The following is a 19,170-nucleotide window of genomic DNA, read 5'->3' on the forward strand; positions in this document are numbered from 1 at the left end:
AATGCATTTATTTATTTATAAATACGTGATATTTTACATAGAAATTTACAAATAATAATAACATTTATAACATATGTTAAATCAGCACACTAGGCGGTCGCCTGTTTCATGGTGACCAATGGAACATAGTTATTTTGTATGAAGTCTAGTATTAACATATGAATTTAATATATTAAAATGACAAATATTGTAAGACTTAAATAAAAAGTAGAAAATATAAAAACACATGCAAAATTAATTAATTAATTTACTGGACGATTTGTATAGCGCCGCTTTTGTGAGATATTACCTCAGGGGCGCTTTACAGTTGATGCAGGTATTACGAAAAATATAAATATTACAAAAATAAAGTGAAGTTAAGTTAAGTAAAATGAAGACCAGGAACAGGTGACACGAATATAGAAGATGGAGACTCTGCAGCAAGAATCCTCGGTGATGAAGAAACTGGACCAGCTGCAGCGAGGGAGTCCACCAACAGTGCCAGCACAAGGTCCGTCCAGGTATGTGTCTGCTGCTAATAAAGCGCTGATACAATATCCTTACATAGATAACAGGCCATGGCAGCAGCTCTGTGACGTTCGACGAAGATAGAAGTAGGTGACTCTGCAGCAAGAATCCAAGGTGGTGAAGAAACTGGATAAGTATTAGATTACATACATTTTTTTATATTCACAAACAAACAAATATGCATTTATACACACACATTCATAAACATGTATATTAAAAAAATATATACTATGTATGTATATATACATACATGAACACGAACATGTGTGTACGTAAATGCGTACATGCAAGCATACACACATATATATCTACACACACACGCATACATATATATATATCCCCACATACACCCATACATGTATTCGTATACAACATACCTCTACCTAACGTGATGAAGGAACCAAAGCTAATATATTTTCAAGTTGCGCAAACACTAAATTTGTACTTCCACAATTCATATATCTAGTTTCTAAGTTCTTGTTGTATTACTTTGTAACAAAATTACACCATTACGTACATTCTTCAAATTTATCAGTAACCACTTAATCAAACGACACTTGCTAAAAATAACGGCTTCAAGGGTAGAGACATTGAAAACATAATTGATAATAACAAACACAAAAATAACCTTAAATTAATTTATCCAGCGACTAATTATTATTATAATTGTGGCATTCGAGAAGAATCTATTGAATAATTTATAATAAGCAGCTCAACGCTACTTAGGTACGTACTTGCTACTTGCTACTTAAGTACGTATTTGCAGCTGAAATCAAAACAAAACAACCTACCTGTTTCAAGTATCTACTCGCGACAATACTATCGCGCAGTCAGTCTGGGACATTACGATAACTCGTCAAAAGGTTCGAGTCTGCCGCTTCTGCATAATTGCCGCGCTGTCGAAGGTTCCCGAAACACACAGACCGAGCGAGTGGCCTCGATTTAGTTGCCATTTAACTACCTGCTGTTGCCACCAGCCGAACAGTATAAATAAGTCCGACGCAGCGAGTCAGTCAGTCAGTCATCAGTCCGCCGTCACTTAACAAGAATCAACGAGTGGTAATTCGCGCTCCTCTTACTAGCGCAAAGGACAATATTCCTGGTTTCGCCCGTACCATCATGGACTCCATCGGGACATCATCATAGCGCTTTGTCCAGATCGCCGTTCTTGGCAAGCGCTACTCGGATTACAAGCGCCCTGGTTCCAGCGTCTCTGACCAGCGCTTCTTCCACGCCACCATGACCATCACGAGGACACGCAGCATCCTCACTGGTCTACGCCGCTCCCGCTCAACCGCCTACATGGTCCGCCGCACCTTCGGCCTTCCGTCAGTACTGGAGTATTGATTCTCCAGATTGCCAGTGCCTGACAGTCATCGAGTCCGGTCTCAGCGCGCCGTCGCCAACTACCGCCTGGACCACAACACCGCAGCAACCGGAGTATTCAACATTTGTTTTACATCATCTCCTCGTCACGGCAACTGACTCAATAAACACAGTGACCTTTACGACACGCCTTTCATTTTGTGCCTCACACCACCGATCCCCAAATAATTAAGACGAATAATAAATTTGGGTTTTTAGAATTCGTCGGACCGACATCTAATAAGTCCTCAAAAAGTGTGGCTTTGATATTGCCTTCCGCACAAATAACTACTTAGGATCATCTCTTAAAAACTCAAAAAGTAAAGTAGTCAAATTACAAAATAGCGGCATTTATAAACTCCAGTGAGACGAATGCAACGCTGTTTATGTTGGACAAACTGGCGGGTTCTTTAATACTAAGTTCAAAAAACATATAAGATCTTTTAAAAATAATAATAAAATACAATCACAATTTGCCAAACATCTCCTAGATAAAAATCACTCGCTTAGTTTATCGCTAACCTGACAAAAATCATCTCTAATAATATCGATGGAGGAATTAAATTCACTGCACTATTCCTGGATCTAGCCAATGCGTTCGACACTATATCACGTAAAATTCTGTTGAAAAAACTACAGTGCGTTGGAATACAGGGTCAACTATTCAAGTGGATGGTTAGTTATTTAGAAAATAGAAGCCAAAGAGTGAACATTAATGATACTCTGAGCGATTCAGCAAATATTAAATTTGGTGTACCTCAGGGAAGTACTCTAGGGCTAATTTTGTTTAGTATATATATTAATGAGCTATGTAACAGTTCCCTTGCCGACCACATTATTACCTCGCAGACGATACGGTCTTGTTATTTGAAGGTAAAAACTGGAATGAAGTTCACAGTAAAGCAGAATCTGGTATAAACAGTGTTAAACAATGGCTAGATAATAATCTACTCACACTCAACACGGAGAAAACAAAATTCATCCGCTTCAGTGCAACTCAAGCGGGACAACCGAAAGAAACACAAAAAATTAATATACACCACTGCAATAACCTAACTACTTGTAATTGTAACACCCTAGAATGCGTAGATAGTATAAAATATCTAGGAATTATGATAGACAAATTTCTGAGATGGGACCTTCATATAGACTCAATTTCCACAAAAGTCAGAAAACTAACTCATCTTTTCCTGGGCATTAGAAATATTCTCTGCATAAAAGATCTGAAATGTTTATATTATGCTCTGTGTAACTCATTACTTGAATATGCATCTTTGGGATGGGGCGGATGTACCAAAACAATACTGGATCCCTTAGCAAAAGCACAGAAATCACTACTAAGGGTCATCCTAAAAAAACCATTTAGGTACCCCAGTGATGTATTATTCGAAGAAGTAAATAAGTTAATTATTGGCTTCTAGACTTAGGAAGAGTCGAAAGCAAACTTATGATGACCAACAGATAAACAAAAATGTTCTGTACTCACATTTATTCATTGTTATTGGCAGTTAAATAAAAAATTCCTACCATGCATCTGATTGATACAATGCGATTGATAATTTTTGTGATTGATAATGTTTATACAATATGTTTTCATGTACTTTGTTTATATTTTTCTTGATTATGTAAATTAATACACAACACAGTAACAGCGATCAAATTAAGAAACCCACCTAATATTTTTCTTATATTGTAACTATAAATTGAATTAATCCAATATGTTATCATGTACCTTGATACAGTGTTCCTTAATTATGCATATTATTACATGTACCTTGATAAAATTTATCAGGAGTTTTCATAAAAAAAAAACTAATATTCGGGTGTACAAATATGTCTGAAAAAGTTTTAATTTTGATTACTTTGATAAATATATATATATGTATATAGACTATATATTACTAGCTTAACTATTAATGTAATGTATGGAAATATAATTCATAACAGCAACGTGTACAAATGTTAACTAAACCAGGCAATTTGGCTGTCCTAAAACGGGAAAATTTCCTAGTTGGACAGCCAAAGCTTCCTTAATATGTATGTAATTATTTGTATCTAATAAATAAATAAAGTTATAATAATAAACCAACTCCATTCACGTACAAAATAAAGGCCGTAAACTGAATCTTTTAGAGCAGTTAGAAATTAACAAAAATTCTAATAATCCGAATGCTATTTTAATAAATGAACAAACAAATATAATTCGTTCACCCCTACTAGATATCTAAACCCTAGTGCAAATATGAGTGCATTACGAAGTACTTAACTATTCTATTAAAATAACCCCATGAGTCATCGTTTGGGAATAACTAACATAAAGACCTTCAGTCAAATTTAAACATTACAGTAATCGGAAAATTTTACTGGGGTAGTAACCATTAATAATTTCCAACATTTTACTCAGAAATCAATTAGGAAATCAGTAATTGAAATTAAAATACCTATATAGAAATAATATAAATGTCTGTAAGTGGGCTTCCCACAGTTTGATAATGCCTTCAGAAGGCGAAACAGCAGTCATGCGTAATAATAATTACACAGCAGAACTTGTTAAAAAATAAACTGTTTTTACAAATCTAATAATTATATTTAATTATTATTGAATATATAAAAAATAAAAAGTAGGGGTTATTTCACAGATTTGAGAAATACATAAAATTTAAGTTCTCTGAAAGCTTTATTCAATATCTGTTATTATTTCGTAAAGGGGCAATTGTTTCACAGTACTTGAATAGAACTTTCACTGAACTTTTAAACTTTTGACGAATCGTTTATATTTTTATTTCGTGTCCATCTGTTATGTCTTGCAGTAATTTCATAACAGTTTGATAACTAGCAGTTAAAAACCCGCTCCGCGGGTTTTTTTCTGCTAGGCCCTGCGGGCGGCACTTGATTGGGCTTCGCCCAGTTTAAGTGATACTAACAACAGTTACATTTAATAGGTAGATATTAGGTCATTCACAGAGAGAGGGTGAGTATATATTGTTAAAACACGGAACAGGAAGGCGTTTAGGCATAATAATAATGACAGTTGTTCGGGTAAAACTTTACCTTTCCCGAATAATTGCCTAAATGGCTAAAGGTAAATTAATATAGGTAAATATTCGGAATTGCTGGACACGGAAAATAGGAAATATTTTTAAATAATACCTTCTGATTTACCTTAATTACTATAAAAGGAATCGAACAGCATTTGGGAAAATTTTAATTTTAGCTTTTTAATTTTTAATTTTTAATTACGTAAAATGAAAATTCGCTTTCGCTGTATGGGATGACAGCCTGAATAATTTCTGTTGATAACATTTTCTTTTGTCGGTATTCCTGAAATGAGCGGCTAGAGACAATTGAAAAACGTAAATTAAAAAAATATAATGTAATACAATATTCCGGCAAAATAGTGCCTACTTAGCACAAATGATTTATTTGACTATTATTTTATTTAACCTCACCTATAATAACCTAACCTAACCTATAATAATCCAGCCTAACCTATAATAATCCAACCTAACCTAAAATAATCCAACCTAACCTATAATAATCTAACCTGACCTAAGCTTACCTCACCTATAATAATCCAACCTAACCTAACCTATATCCTAACCTAACCTATAATAATCCAATCTAGCCTAACCTAACCTAACCTAACCGTACCAATCCTAACCTAACCTATCCTAACCTAACCTAACCTATACAAATCCAACCTAACCTATAATAACCCAACCTAACCTAACCCATAATAACCCAAACTAACGTTACCTAACCTAACATAACCTGACTTATCCTAACCCATAATAATCCAACTTAATCTAACCTTACCTATAAACTAACTTGATAAATAATATAATAATAACATAGAATTTATATAGCGCCGTTTTGTGTTGTTTCACTTCAAGTGCGCTTAACTATAATAAACTTAAAAATAAAATTTCCTATTGTGTTCCTTTAAAAAAAAATTAATTACATAAAATGAAATAAAGAATAAACGGTTTACACAAAAAGAACTATACTAATCCAACCTAATCTAACCTAATCTAGCATAACCCAACCTAACCTATCCTAACCTATAATAACCTTTTTTTAAATATTTCCTTACTTGTAAAAGAAACCAAAATAATATTTGCATAGAGTAAATTATGGTAAAAATTCTAGACACTCATATCAGGAATACCAAAAAAAGAAAATGTCATCAATAGAAATTATTCCGGCTGTCATCCAATACAACGAAAGCAAATTTTAATTTTACGTGATTAAAAATTAAAATGCTAAAATTCAAAAATTCCCGAATGCATTCAGATTCCTTCTATATTAATTAAGGTAAATCCAAAGGTTTTACTTAAAAATATTTCGTATTATCCTTGTCCAGCGTTTCCGAATAATACCTTAATATATATTATATAAATATTTATACCTGGCAAAATGATTGTTTTATTATACATATAAGTACATGTCAGATAAGAGATTTGTTGGCTAATTTTACAATCAACGAAGCGTTTCTATCTTCCGATTGTCTTTCATGTTATTTTATTGGGTTGGCAGTGCCTATACTTTCGCGTATATCATATCGGTGTTCTGTCAAAATAATGCGAAATTATTATTTACGTAAATAATATTAAATATCAATATTTTTCAAAATCGTACATGCAAAGAGTTGTTGTTTATTGTCATTAAGTTGAATCAAATGTTTGTTTTAGAAACGATGACATTGCAAAGTTTAAATAAACTTCCAGAAGAAATCTTTTTATTTTGCATATTTAAATATTCGCGCCAGCCCCTTGGTTCGTTCTTTCACCGCCAGAGGAGCGCTCTGTCGGCTATCTTTGACGCGGTGGCCATGCGTATATATCGGCCATGTTGAATGAACGCGTGCTTTTTCGTCAAACGTCAAACGAAATCACGTAATTGTGGATAATTTTCACTGTAATGTAATTAATCCAATGGATCATGAACTATCTAAAACATATTTTCTTCGATATTATCCAAAAATTGTATGAGCAGAAACGATATATTTGAATAAATATCGTATTACATGTGGCGATTCTATTTCAGTATGAAATCGTGTCTTAATCTTTAAAGTCTTATTTAAACACAATTTGAATTTGACCAATCACAGGGCCTACATCGTCCAGACGCTGGGACAATAATACTATTAGATGCCATCGGAAAGATGATCTTCTGTACGTAAATTGTTCTACAATTGTACTCCAAGTGCATCTTATGTAAAATCGTTTTGGACGTAATTTTGTCATTGATAATAATCATAAAAGTGTACAAAAATATTACAAAAACCTGATAAAATAAACAAAAACTATCTAAGCTTATCCGTAGCACACAAATGAAGAGGAATTCACAACGATTTAATGAAAATAAGATCCTTATACCAACACATATTTAATAAAACTAATCCAAGATGTATTGACGACGTTGACTATTTCTGTTTTCAATAAATTAATGGAAAATCATCAAACAAAATGATAGTGAACTAAGTTTAGTTCTCAATTATTATCAATTACCAGTGGCATGAAGTGGCTTTTTACAAATTTTATCGTCATGACAAAACTGTTACAAATTGTCAATCTCTTCTGAAACGAATTGGCCAGTATAAACTACAAATAGTGCTTTTTTAAAAGAAATTTAAGTGATACTGAAGTAATTACCATCACTTGATCAAATTAACAATTCAAAAATCATTATTTTAGAAGCGGAGATGAACGGTGGTAGAGTGTAATCATGGCGATATAGTCGGTAGCTCAACGCCATGCGGCCGGAGACTATACTGGAAGGTAATGTTCATCACTGGTGGTGAAGACCACGGTCTTCCTGATGCCGGAGGTGATGATGGGCGGAGGCTGGATTAAGGAGCCGGGGATGTTGTGAACCTCAACGGTGGACGTCGCGAGGCGTGACTGGCGCATTTGATGTAGACTGTGCTCTGGGACACAGGCCGCGTGGGCTTCTTTGAGCCAGTTTCAAGTAGATCGGTGCGCCTACGTCGCTAGTCCCAAAGTTACTGCGCTGCGCGGCTTGTACTGCAGGTCTCGAACGGTCTTGTAGCGTTCCGATACATATGTATTCTCTATAAATTACTTAATTAAATATTAGATATTTTCTAAATAAATACCGTTTGACTTTGTATACAATACACGACAACCACTCAAAGTGATAATTAAAAAAAAAAAAAATAAGAAATATTCTTCTCCACTGGTGCAGGTAGTTTTATTAAGCGATAGACCTGATGTTCAGATAAAGGATTACAGAAGTGCAGCGAAGCATAACAACTGTGCGCCGGGAGTTCAGTCCAATGCTGAGCATGTGAATTGAACCAAAACCTCACGTTCTTCAAAGTACGTGCTCAGCCAATACCCGTGTCCCCAGGACGGATGACTGCTTATCCGACCTAAACTTTATAATTACACTTTTTATTTCACCCGCCACAAGTGCAACATATACAGGAGTAAATTAATTAAAAGCGAAGTTTGTTGGCCGCGTTCTTGCTTTTATTTTGATAAGGCGTGAGTTGCACAATCCAACGGCGAAGCAGCTTTAATGCATTGGGTTATCTACCCACTGCCTCCATATAACATTCAGCTTTGTGAATATAATAATTGGTGGAGTGTACAGTGTACAGCACCGCGTACTTTAACTATTAATAAAATGTATGTAACTCCATTTACAGTCCATGCTCCAAATATACCAACACGCTTTAATGGCTAACGTTTCCCGTGAATTTTCCGGAAATTCGAAACAGGGTGATCACAAATATGAAGGTTAAACGGTTTATTTGTGATTTTTTTTTATTCTGCTTCATTTTCGTTTACCGGATCGTAATTTCATTTTGCTTTCGAGCGGTTGCATGTTGTCTCCAATCCTTCAGTTTATTTGCGTTTGTTCTATAAATCATTCTACATTCGGATGTTTGAAATTTCCTTTTCTGTAACAATATATCTTTCGAATATAAATAAATGTTCAAGTTTACGAGTATCGTGTCAATTTTTTTTTTGTACATTTCACCGTCCGTAGGTACTACAAAACTTAGAGATAAGTAAAAGTTTTTTTTACATGCATCTCCATCTGAGTCAGAATTTTTTTATATGAACAAATCAGATCAAATTATTATTAGAGCCAGAGATAATGCTGTCTATGAAAGATATAATTTATACACATATGTAACACAGTATTAGTGTAGTCTGCTCATTAATAAATGGACGCAAGTAATATTAAATAACATTAGGTTGATAAAAAAACAACATCACTTGTTTAATGCAGGACGATCTGAATGCACGCAAATTTAATTCATGGCATAAAGGTACTATATGTGAAACAAATATGGTTCTTTAAGAAATAATTTATCACTCGGGTGACGGGTGATACGGCGACCAGATCCATTGTGATACACTCAACAGGTTGTTCATGCACATTTTTAGGTCAACGTTTTTAAAGTATCATATATTATGATACCTTACAATACACTCAATTGAACAATGACACCCCTAAATTGATGTGAAGTCCCTTACTTCACAGCTTGTTCAGAAAACGTTACTTCCCAGAACCAGATGTTATAAACTTTATTTTTTTGGTTAGAAGTATTAATTCTCTACCCGCATTTCTAAGAAAACTTAATTAGCATGGGCGTAAAAGTTTTCGGAACTCTGTTTATTATGAGTGAAATAGGAATTAATTAATAAATCCATAATTTTGTACTTCTTTTATATATTGGTATCCTTAAAAGTTTCATGCAATGTTTTATAATACCGATAGATATTAAGTTACATAATTACAAAAGTAATTTTAAGAGATCCAACAGTAAATCGCTTCATTTATAAAATGCAAGTATGAAAGACTAGCTTTTCTGTTTCTATACAAGCCACAACTTCTACATGCGCTTGTAACGTAGGAGGAATTTGAATATTGCTAGGTTGTTCCTAACCCAGGAATGTTAATCTGTCTTTTTTTATAAAAAAAGAACATCTCATTAAAACTCAATTCTCAGACTCAAAACGTGTTCCTATCTACATCAATATGTTATTTAAACCACGACATTTGTCTAAATACTCACATTAAGTCATAAAAATAGCTAAAATATATTTTATTCGACTAACCATGCTTATGTAAACATTTTCCAATTCAGCCTTTTGTTATTGATACGTGTCGTAGAGGTCGTGTTGACTTCAAATTAATCTATATTTTTTTATTATGTGACTTGTTAACCCATTGGACAACTATTTGAATGCACATTATATACTGTGTACTGTGTATTCAGACCAAACCAAGGCCTTAAACTCGTGGGCCAAATCAATACTGAGAATACGAATACCTTTGCATTTGAGTTGGGGTTATCCGACAGGCAACTATTGGACGGCTCCTATGATGTAGCTCCTATAATTGCTTTGTTTCAGAGTCCATTGACTACCGTGAGAACATATTGCTTGTATGTTAGCACCTATGTACTATTGACTAGTATAGAGTACCATCAAAAGTTCACTTGCAATTCCGCTAGTATTTTTTATGGTAGAATGTCACTAACAAAAGTTGGACATGGGTTTTTGTATATTTAGAATTGTATCAAGAATATTAGGTGGTAGCCATGATTCTGGTTTACAAATTTTTCATATTATTATGAAAACATTGTTATGAAGCAGTGTTAAAATTGTTATTTAATCACAGTAGTAGAATAAACACTTTATAACACTATCCGCCGCAGTACAATCTGCATCAGTTAAGTATTAGATAATTATTTTCTAATTAATCAATCAGTGGGATGAGTAGGGCAACACTGCAGGAAGGTTCCGTTTCCGGCAATGGTTCACACTGGGATTGTCGATGTTACGGCCAAGACATCGGAGATGTGAACTAGATTATGAATTAATTAGACGAATGTCTTAATTCGGGCGGGATCGCGGTGTCAAAGTTCTCTTATATGAGATGTAGTTATTAAGTGTAATGGTGTGATGAAACGCACATGATCGGGAATGAAAAGTGACCTTTATCGAGTTCATCGGTTGTTTACATTCATTGGGGAAAAGTAAATTACGATTTCTTTTTTTTTTGTCATCCAACCACTATAAAGCCACGCGCATCCGCTCAACCGAATAACAGCAAGTATTATCCGATGGAAGTATGGCCTGGGCAAGCCACGGTATCCCGCGAAGGCAAGAAAAAAAACCGTTCCCCAATATTTTGTCTCCGTTACAAGCGAAGACAGCGTATGTAATTGGTGATTTATAGAATAGTCTAGCTTCACAAGACCATCCATTGGTGAGTCATCTAATAACTCATTGTATTCTATGATCTATTGCAACTATTTTACATTTGGAAACAATATATGTTCTGACTGATTCAATATGAATCCATTGTTTTCTTTACATCCTTATAAGTACGATTCGCATGGCCATGCCCACGCCCCGAGAATTTGTTTCATGTCCTGCTTTTCAAGGACATAATCTGGCAAGGAATTGTAAATTTTGGCGCACTGTGAAACACTGTTAAGTCCATGGAAAGGCTCCTTATACCCTGAGAAATCTACTCGTTACTATAAACCCACTTCTCAATTTGTCAATCTACAAGATGACTAAAACCCTACATAGCAACATGATGATAAAATTGACAAAAACGTATATATAAAATATAAAGGAATTTAAAATCAGTCAATTAAAAGGAAACTAAAACTGCAATACCGAACAGGTTTGAAAAATGGATAAGCTGAAACCATGTTTTATGAAAAAAGGACAGTTCATTTTATCATATTGAGTATTTTCAAAGTTAAAAGACTTTCCCCTTTTTCATCTCACAGAAACGATAAGTGATAATTGTATCACAAAGCAAATCAATAAAATAGTTATAAATGGCAGCTTGGGGCGCTCATTGACTATCGAATTATTGCTACTGTTATTTGAAAGGCCATCGGATAATTGACAAGTCAAGATATCAACATTTTAATTATCAGCAATGAAAACTCATACGAAGAAACAACAAACATAATTAATCTGGCCAATCGTTAATTCAGGAATTTTTAATTATAAATAGCGTAAGTTATTTTGTTATTGTCCTGTACGTTATATTAGTTTATATCAGAAAAGCACAGTAACCTCTCGTTACGGGCCGGACAAGCAATTTGGCAAGAGATCGCTCTTGTAACAATCCATTTATAACTTGCAGTAGTTGCGAGGGTGGATGATGTTGGGTCTGGTGGGGGAGGGGGTACGTAAAGGGGGGCAGGAAGAGGATGGGGTTGTACAAAAGGCCGGGTGCGGCCGTCGTTATGGAGATTCGGCCACGTGTGTCGAATACTGCGGCGAAAACTATGCAGAAATGAAAATCGAAATATAATGGGAGATTTGGCATGGCAGATGCATTAGCTACATTTTGGTATGGTTCTGTGGATTAACCCGTACTTTCACGTTTCTGAATAATCAATGAGTTAGTACCTGCTTCGTTCAGGATCCAAATGGTGAAGAATTTAAAATACAAGAAATCGTAAATACGAGTATATTCAAATGAAAGTGATGAAATGGAGTAACACATTTAGGATATTCGTTAGATGATATGGGTAAAGTATATTCTTTCCAAATTTATACCTCTAGAAACAATAAATAAGGAGTACCTATTCTTTATGCTTTATTTTGTCCAAAACAAATTAAATTTTTTTTTTGAAAAACATCCATTCGCTAATTTACGAGTAAATTAATAACATGACGTAATTTTTATTTTTATTTTTTGAAAAGAGAGACAAACCTTTACGGGTTACGAATTACCTAATAATATTTTAAAATCTCCTGCCACCACCACATTCAGCGGAAAATTTTGCTTGTGTTGTGATGGAGGAGCCGAGGAATTGAATACACTACGCCTGGGTGGGGCCCAAACGCGATGTCAAGTCAACCACCGACCGGTGATAATGCATTACGGAATGGAATTTAACATTAAATGTTTAATTTCACTCTAAAACGGATAGTATGCGTATTTTTCAAATGGGTATCTTCAATAGGGAAAAAAATTCCATAAAATGAAACTGAATTTGCCGGCAAATTCGTTTGTTCGTTTGCTTTCGATTAAATTAATATTTGACACAATAATAATTTAAATTTATTCAATTTTTTTATAGATAATATGCGATGTGTAAATGTATACCACATAATCGACATATTTTCAAACTCTTAAGGCGATGCACTACGTAGTAATGCAAAATCATGTGTTTTTGGTTTGAATATTTGGTCGCCTAGAAATGTTTCAGATGCTTTAAATAAATATCGCGAGTATAATACATCCTAGCCTTTGAAATATTTTAGTGTTTTTTATATTAGTATTTTTATAAGCCCAGAAAAAAATAAATTATAAGGCCTATGAAAACTGCTTTAAAGTTCAAAATTTCCTACTTACGAACCTATTTTCGGTTATGGTATTATTTTATAATGTGGCAAATTAAGTTATTTATAAAATGATGTTTTTTTCTTGCCTAAATCAGAACAGCTGGATGGTGTTAAGCGGGAATTTAAGCCTTATCGCCATTTACGTAAGGAGTGTTATTGATGGCTGCTCGATTCAAAACATTACACGACGTATTGCATCGCTTTAATGGCTTTGTACGAATGAAAATTATATTTGTTTTTTGTCATATTGTGTTTGTAAAGTCAATTATTTCTCACAATATTTCTTATTATGAATTCAGGCATTTTGGCGGCTTTGTACGCGATTTGATTTATCCTACATTTAAATTGTTATTGGAAATAGTTTTTATTTTAAAAATAATCTAAATAATTAAATACATTTATTTATTTATTTGTCATTTTTTGCACCATTAAATCTAACTGTTTATTCTCACGATAGATAGCTAGTATATTTAATTCATCCTGTAATTTGATAATCATTTAGTTTATTCATGGGTTTTTTACAGTTTAACATCATCTGCAAATAAATCTATTTGGGATTATTATTATTGTCATATTGTATTACTATATTGAAAATGATTATTTTTTCTTACATTTTGTAGTTATACTATACCCTTTTAGTTATTCTATGTATATTTAAAACTATTTAATAATTAATACTTTTTAATTTTATATTAATGTTAATGGCACATGTTGTGCCGTTTGTGTTTAAATAAATAAATTTATACGGTCGGTGATACCGATGTAAAAAAAACATGCGAGAAAAAAACCTTTTTTTCCTGAAAAATTTGAATGCAAAACCGTTATAAAGTTAAGAAGCGATCGCTATAATATAGAACAGACTATTACTCATATATAATAGGATAGATACATAGTTCGTTACAGATAAAGGACATAATGACGGGCCAGCACTGTGTTTACTTAAAGATAAATGGACTTGTCCATAACAGCGGCCCGACTCGACAGGCTGTGGTCTCCCGCTTCGAGCATATTATCGTGACTTGGTCCTGCGATTGATAGTGGGGATTACGGTGAGTTTAATTTGTCTCGATGCTGCATCGCTGTCAAGAAGTCGCCAACTTTTAGAGGCTCATATGCGCCATCATGAATTTTAACATCAATTTATTACTGTATGATGTAACGTTCTTGTGTCTGGTTTTAAATTACAGTTTTGTCTATCGCAAAATTTAGAGAAGAGAAATAGCTAATCTAAAATTTCAGATATCGGTTGAAAGATCATTAGTTAATTAATTGTGTAAGAGTTATAAAAAAGCATGTTTTGCCATTTTTATTAGACAATCAAAAGATTTAATATATCAAATAAAATAATTACTCAATTGATTCCATTTATTTATAAAAAGATTTTGCTGTGTAATTACTATCAATCTTAACACACAGCAGAACTTGTTTTGACCTAAATAAAAACTTGTTTTTATAATTGAATAAACTGAATTTATAATAAAAATTCTTCAAATTAAACATGATAACAACAAACACATCATTAAGATCTCGATAGACTAGTTAAAAAAAATTGAGTACCTATTTACTAAAACTGGTTAAAAATCGACTAAGGTCATTGATATATAGATGGGACATGAAGCGAAAAAACAGATTCCTCTTTATGATATCCAAAAAAATTCTAAAAAAATGACATCCAACTGACTTCCAACCCTCCAAACGCATAAAAACTACCCATTCCGACAATTAGCAAATTGTTAGCAAGTTGCACTTTTCGTTTTACAAACGACTTATTCTTATGATATATTAAACTAATATTTTTTTTATTTGTTTAAAATACTTTATTTTTTTTAAATTTCACGCCGCTGACTACCCCGAACCCCTTAAATTAGAAATTTTCAGAAATGATATATTTTAACGAAGATTACTAAAAAGAATACCTTAAAATTACTGGACAAAACAGTCATTTTTGAGTACTTACCAATTTATTATATGTTATAATTGAATTCATTTTAAATGCTCTTAAGCGCAATCAGTTTAAAAACTATTTTACTTGTTCATTTACACTTTAAATAAGGAATCCATGTCATTATCTTATTTTTATTATTATCTCGTAACTATTATTCTTCTTGGCAACACAGCAAGCGAAGTGGCAACAACAGAGAACCATCAAAAGAGGCGCTGGAAAACCACCACCGCGCATATCATTAGTCGGTCTTGCGATTTATGGGGTGCGATAGCGGACCAGTTAAGTCGTACTTCATGCTGTAGCTTCATCCCCGTGGAGAAGTGCTTTCAGCGTGAGGTCAACCCATACCCTCAAGTAATGGCTATGATTTAATACTTGTATGATTGAATTTCAATGCTGAGAGAATCAGAGTAAGTCATAATTATCAGGGACATACGAACTCTATGAAAGCTTGTTATAAATTATTTTTAAAAATCTCTGGCAAATAAATATTATTCTTCTACATACAGCAATACTACGTGTTCAAATTACATATACGTATATTATTTAAAACGTTCACATTTGCAGCAGAGGCGTAATTTCCTGATTGTATGACTCACATGAAAATATGAATAATATTAAAAATGATGAAGTTATTTTAAGAAATTAGTGAATACTTTAAAAAATACGCGCAAATAATTACGTATACACATCGCAGCACCGCGCGCGACTGCACATCTATAAGGTGCTAAACCCAGAAACTGTATGCAAAATGATGTATACGAATGACATATGTCATATTCAAGTGCTAACTGTATTCTATACAAAAATGTACATGTGTATATGCGTATGCGTGCGAAAAAGACCGTGCCTTTGTAGCAATCAGTGGCATCTGCTGGTGACTGTTTTAATAAGTAAAGTTCTAACGAAATAATGATAATATAATAAATCGATTTTTCATAATATTATTTGTTTACTAAGAGGAAAACATATGGAAGTTTTGTAAATCAAGTAAACAGTATTTCTTAGCCATTCTTAGCGATAACTTGAACGATTTTTTTTATTTTTAAATAACAATTAACTTGCTGTTTTTCATAATTTCTATTTTTTGTATTTTTATTAAAAATAAAACAATAACTTAGTAGGCACCACTGTTCACTGTAATGCTGTCCAAAACTTTGACTAAAGACGAAGGTAGCGCAACACGGCACAATACCCCAAAAATAAATCACTATAATACTTTTGGACGTGAAAATCTCAAATTATATCTATTAAAGACCACTTTAAGTAGTGGTTTAAAAAACAGTTTTAGTAGAAATGATTTTCGTTGGTCACTAACCATTCGAGCTTACAAAAACGCATTAGAGATCGCTTGCCATAATGTGCCAAAATTATACAGGGTTTTCCAATAAGAGGTGTTATTTTATTATGTATATAAATTAATTTTTTATTTATTTTATATGCATAAACACATACTTTCCACAAACTACACATCACTTCTTATCATTTATTACTTTATTATCACTTCTTTTATTTTATTATGTATATAAATTAAAAATGACAGCCTTAAAAGTAACATCTACCGAAATAGCGGGCTATTCAAAATAACATCTCTTATTTGAAAACCCTATAGAACCTATATGGAATAAACTAGGTCGATTAAAATAAATAAATATTTAAATATTATAATAAATATATATGTGTACAAAACCAATTGCTCGAGTGGACAAGAAAAATAATACATATTTTGAGTTCCAGCGAGGTCTTGGCTTGACTCGTCACTCCTATTTTCTTATGTCTTTGCTTTCACATACCATCCTTTACTCTATTAATTGGCAATAAGAGTAAAGTATGTTATATGAAAGCCAAGACCTACTTTCTTATGTCTGCTTTCATATACCATCCTTAACTATAATAATTTACAATAATAAGAAATAATAGCATATGAAAGCAAAGACCTATTTTCTTATGTCTGCTTTCATATACCATCCTTAACTATTATAATTTACAATAAGAGGAAATAATGGTATTTGAAAGCAAAGACCTATTTTCTTATGTCTGCTTTCATATACCATCCTTAACTATTATAATTTACAATAAGATTAAAGAATGACATGTGAAAGCAAAGACCTATGTTCTCATGTCTTTGCTTTCATATACTTACCATCCTTTTCTCTTACAATTTACGAATTTCTTTAATTTCGTGTTACTGATTTTGTAAATTGGACTAAGTCCGTTAATAAATAAATTTAAAAAATGTATGATCATTTAGCTTCTTATTCATTTTTATCTTTTGTAAAGTATTCATAATAATTGTCTAGGTTGAGAATTTACACCTAAACGCCTCACGAACATCCATTTAAAATTTAATATTGTATTTAATTGTATTGTTAAATTTGTGGTTAAAAAAAAATCGATAAATGTTAAATAAAAAAAACGCTCCAGAGAAATTATTTTAAATAGACACGTTGACAGGTTGATTGCATAATGCATTCTCATCAATCGGGAATTCCCACGAAACACCCTCAATTATTTTGTTAAAAATTATTTTGTGCCCATGTGCAGTGTGCATGCTCTAATGCCATTCACGCAGGATTTTTTTCGGATGCAATTTTAACTTTTACGCTTTCAAAATCGTACAGAGGACACTATCAGAATTGCTTTTGCCAAAAGCATCGTAGATTCTGCTTTTTATTTCACAAACGTAGTGTAACAATTTCGTTAACATATCCTCAGCAACTATCTCAGAATAATACTTAAATATATTGCTGTTTTATACTTACCTCTTCAGCCGTATACTCTGCCTTCTCACCAATTCGTGGTTGCTTGGGTGAGGACTAGGGAGGTGAATTTAATTAAGAACATTTAATAATTATGAGTCTCGATTTTAATTGGGTTTGTCAAGTTTTAATAGTAAATCTAAATTATGCTTATGTCTACTTACAACTAAATCTTAACTAATTGTCATATGGTTCGGATACAACTAACTTCGTGAAATCTTGTCTGCGTTCTGCGGGGGGCCTTTCAAGGCGCGGTGTCGTCCGAATGCAGCAATGGGGCTGTGGCGGTGGGCAGTGGGTGGCTCGCAGTGTTTATTATTTTGGTTTGTCACTATCTAATGTTCACAAGGTACATCGGCACTTTGCTGCACTATCCGTTGAACTGTTGTTTTTGCAATGTTTGTTTGACGCTTTAAATCACATCAGCACTTTACAATACGTTCGTTTATTATCCTGTTTTAGTAATGTCCACTTCACGTTTTAGTTTAACTGGCGATATCGATTGTCCACTTTGTACAACTCACTTTCTTTATTTCTTAAGAACCTCTTCCTAACTAGCTTCCCTCTCTCCTGTCTCTCTATTGACTGTCTAGTTCCTGAGCTCGTAGGACCTGTCGCCCTACCCCGCGTCGCCCTACCACGCACTTTTCACTTCTTTCTTTAAAACCTCCGTCTGTCAACACTTGTCTTTGGGCGCACACTGCGGGACACATTCAGTTTAACATTCAAATTTATTTGTGATGAAATTTGATTCGTCACAGTAGCCTCCATGATGGCTAGCAAAATGATTTGACCGTAAAGAATGTAACGTTTAAGAAAGAACAACGCAAAATGTTTTTTTTTAAATCAAAGTAGAAAAGAGGTCATGATTTCTTAGAAAACACCTTTTGATTGTTGTTTTCTTTATTTTGTGTGAATTCATTATATAGAAATAATAAAACCATTTAATTTTTAATTTTTCAGAAATGCTTATGTACTCTAGAAAAGATTGCATGATATGAATACACCTTGAATATGAATAACTGACAACAGAAAAAAAGCATAAACAATAGTTTTTATTCAAATATTTGACCAAAAATCGTCAAAATTATCATCCGACGTTGAAGAGGTTAAGGCTTACAGTAAAATTATCCTGCATTGCGCATTTAATGAAATAGATATTAATTAAAGCATTAGCAATTATGATGTCAAGTGTCCTGAATTATATTCCTTTTGCAAATAGCGAGGTGAA

The sequence above is a fragment of the Hesperophylax consimilis genome, chromosome 2 (assembly GCF_061612785.1).
Source record: "Hesperophylax consimilis isolate HC1 chromosome 2, BYU_Hcon_1.0, whole genome shotgun sequence".
Classification (NCBI taxonomy): Eukaryota; Metazoa; Arthropoda; class Insecta; order Trichoptera; family Limnephilidae; genus Hesperophylax; species Hesperophylax consimilis.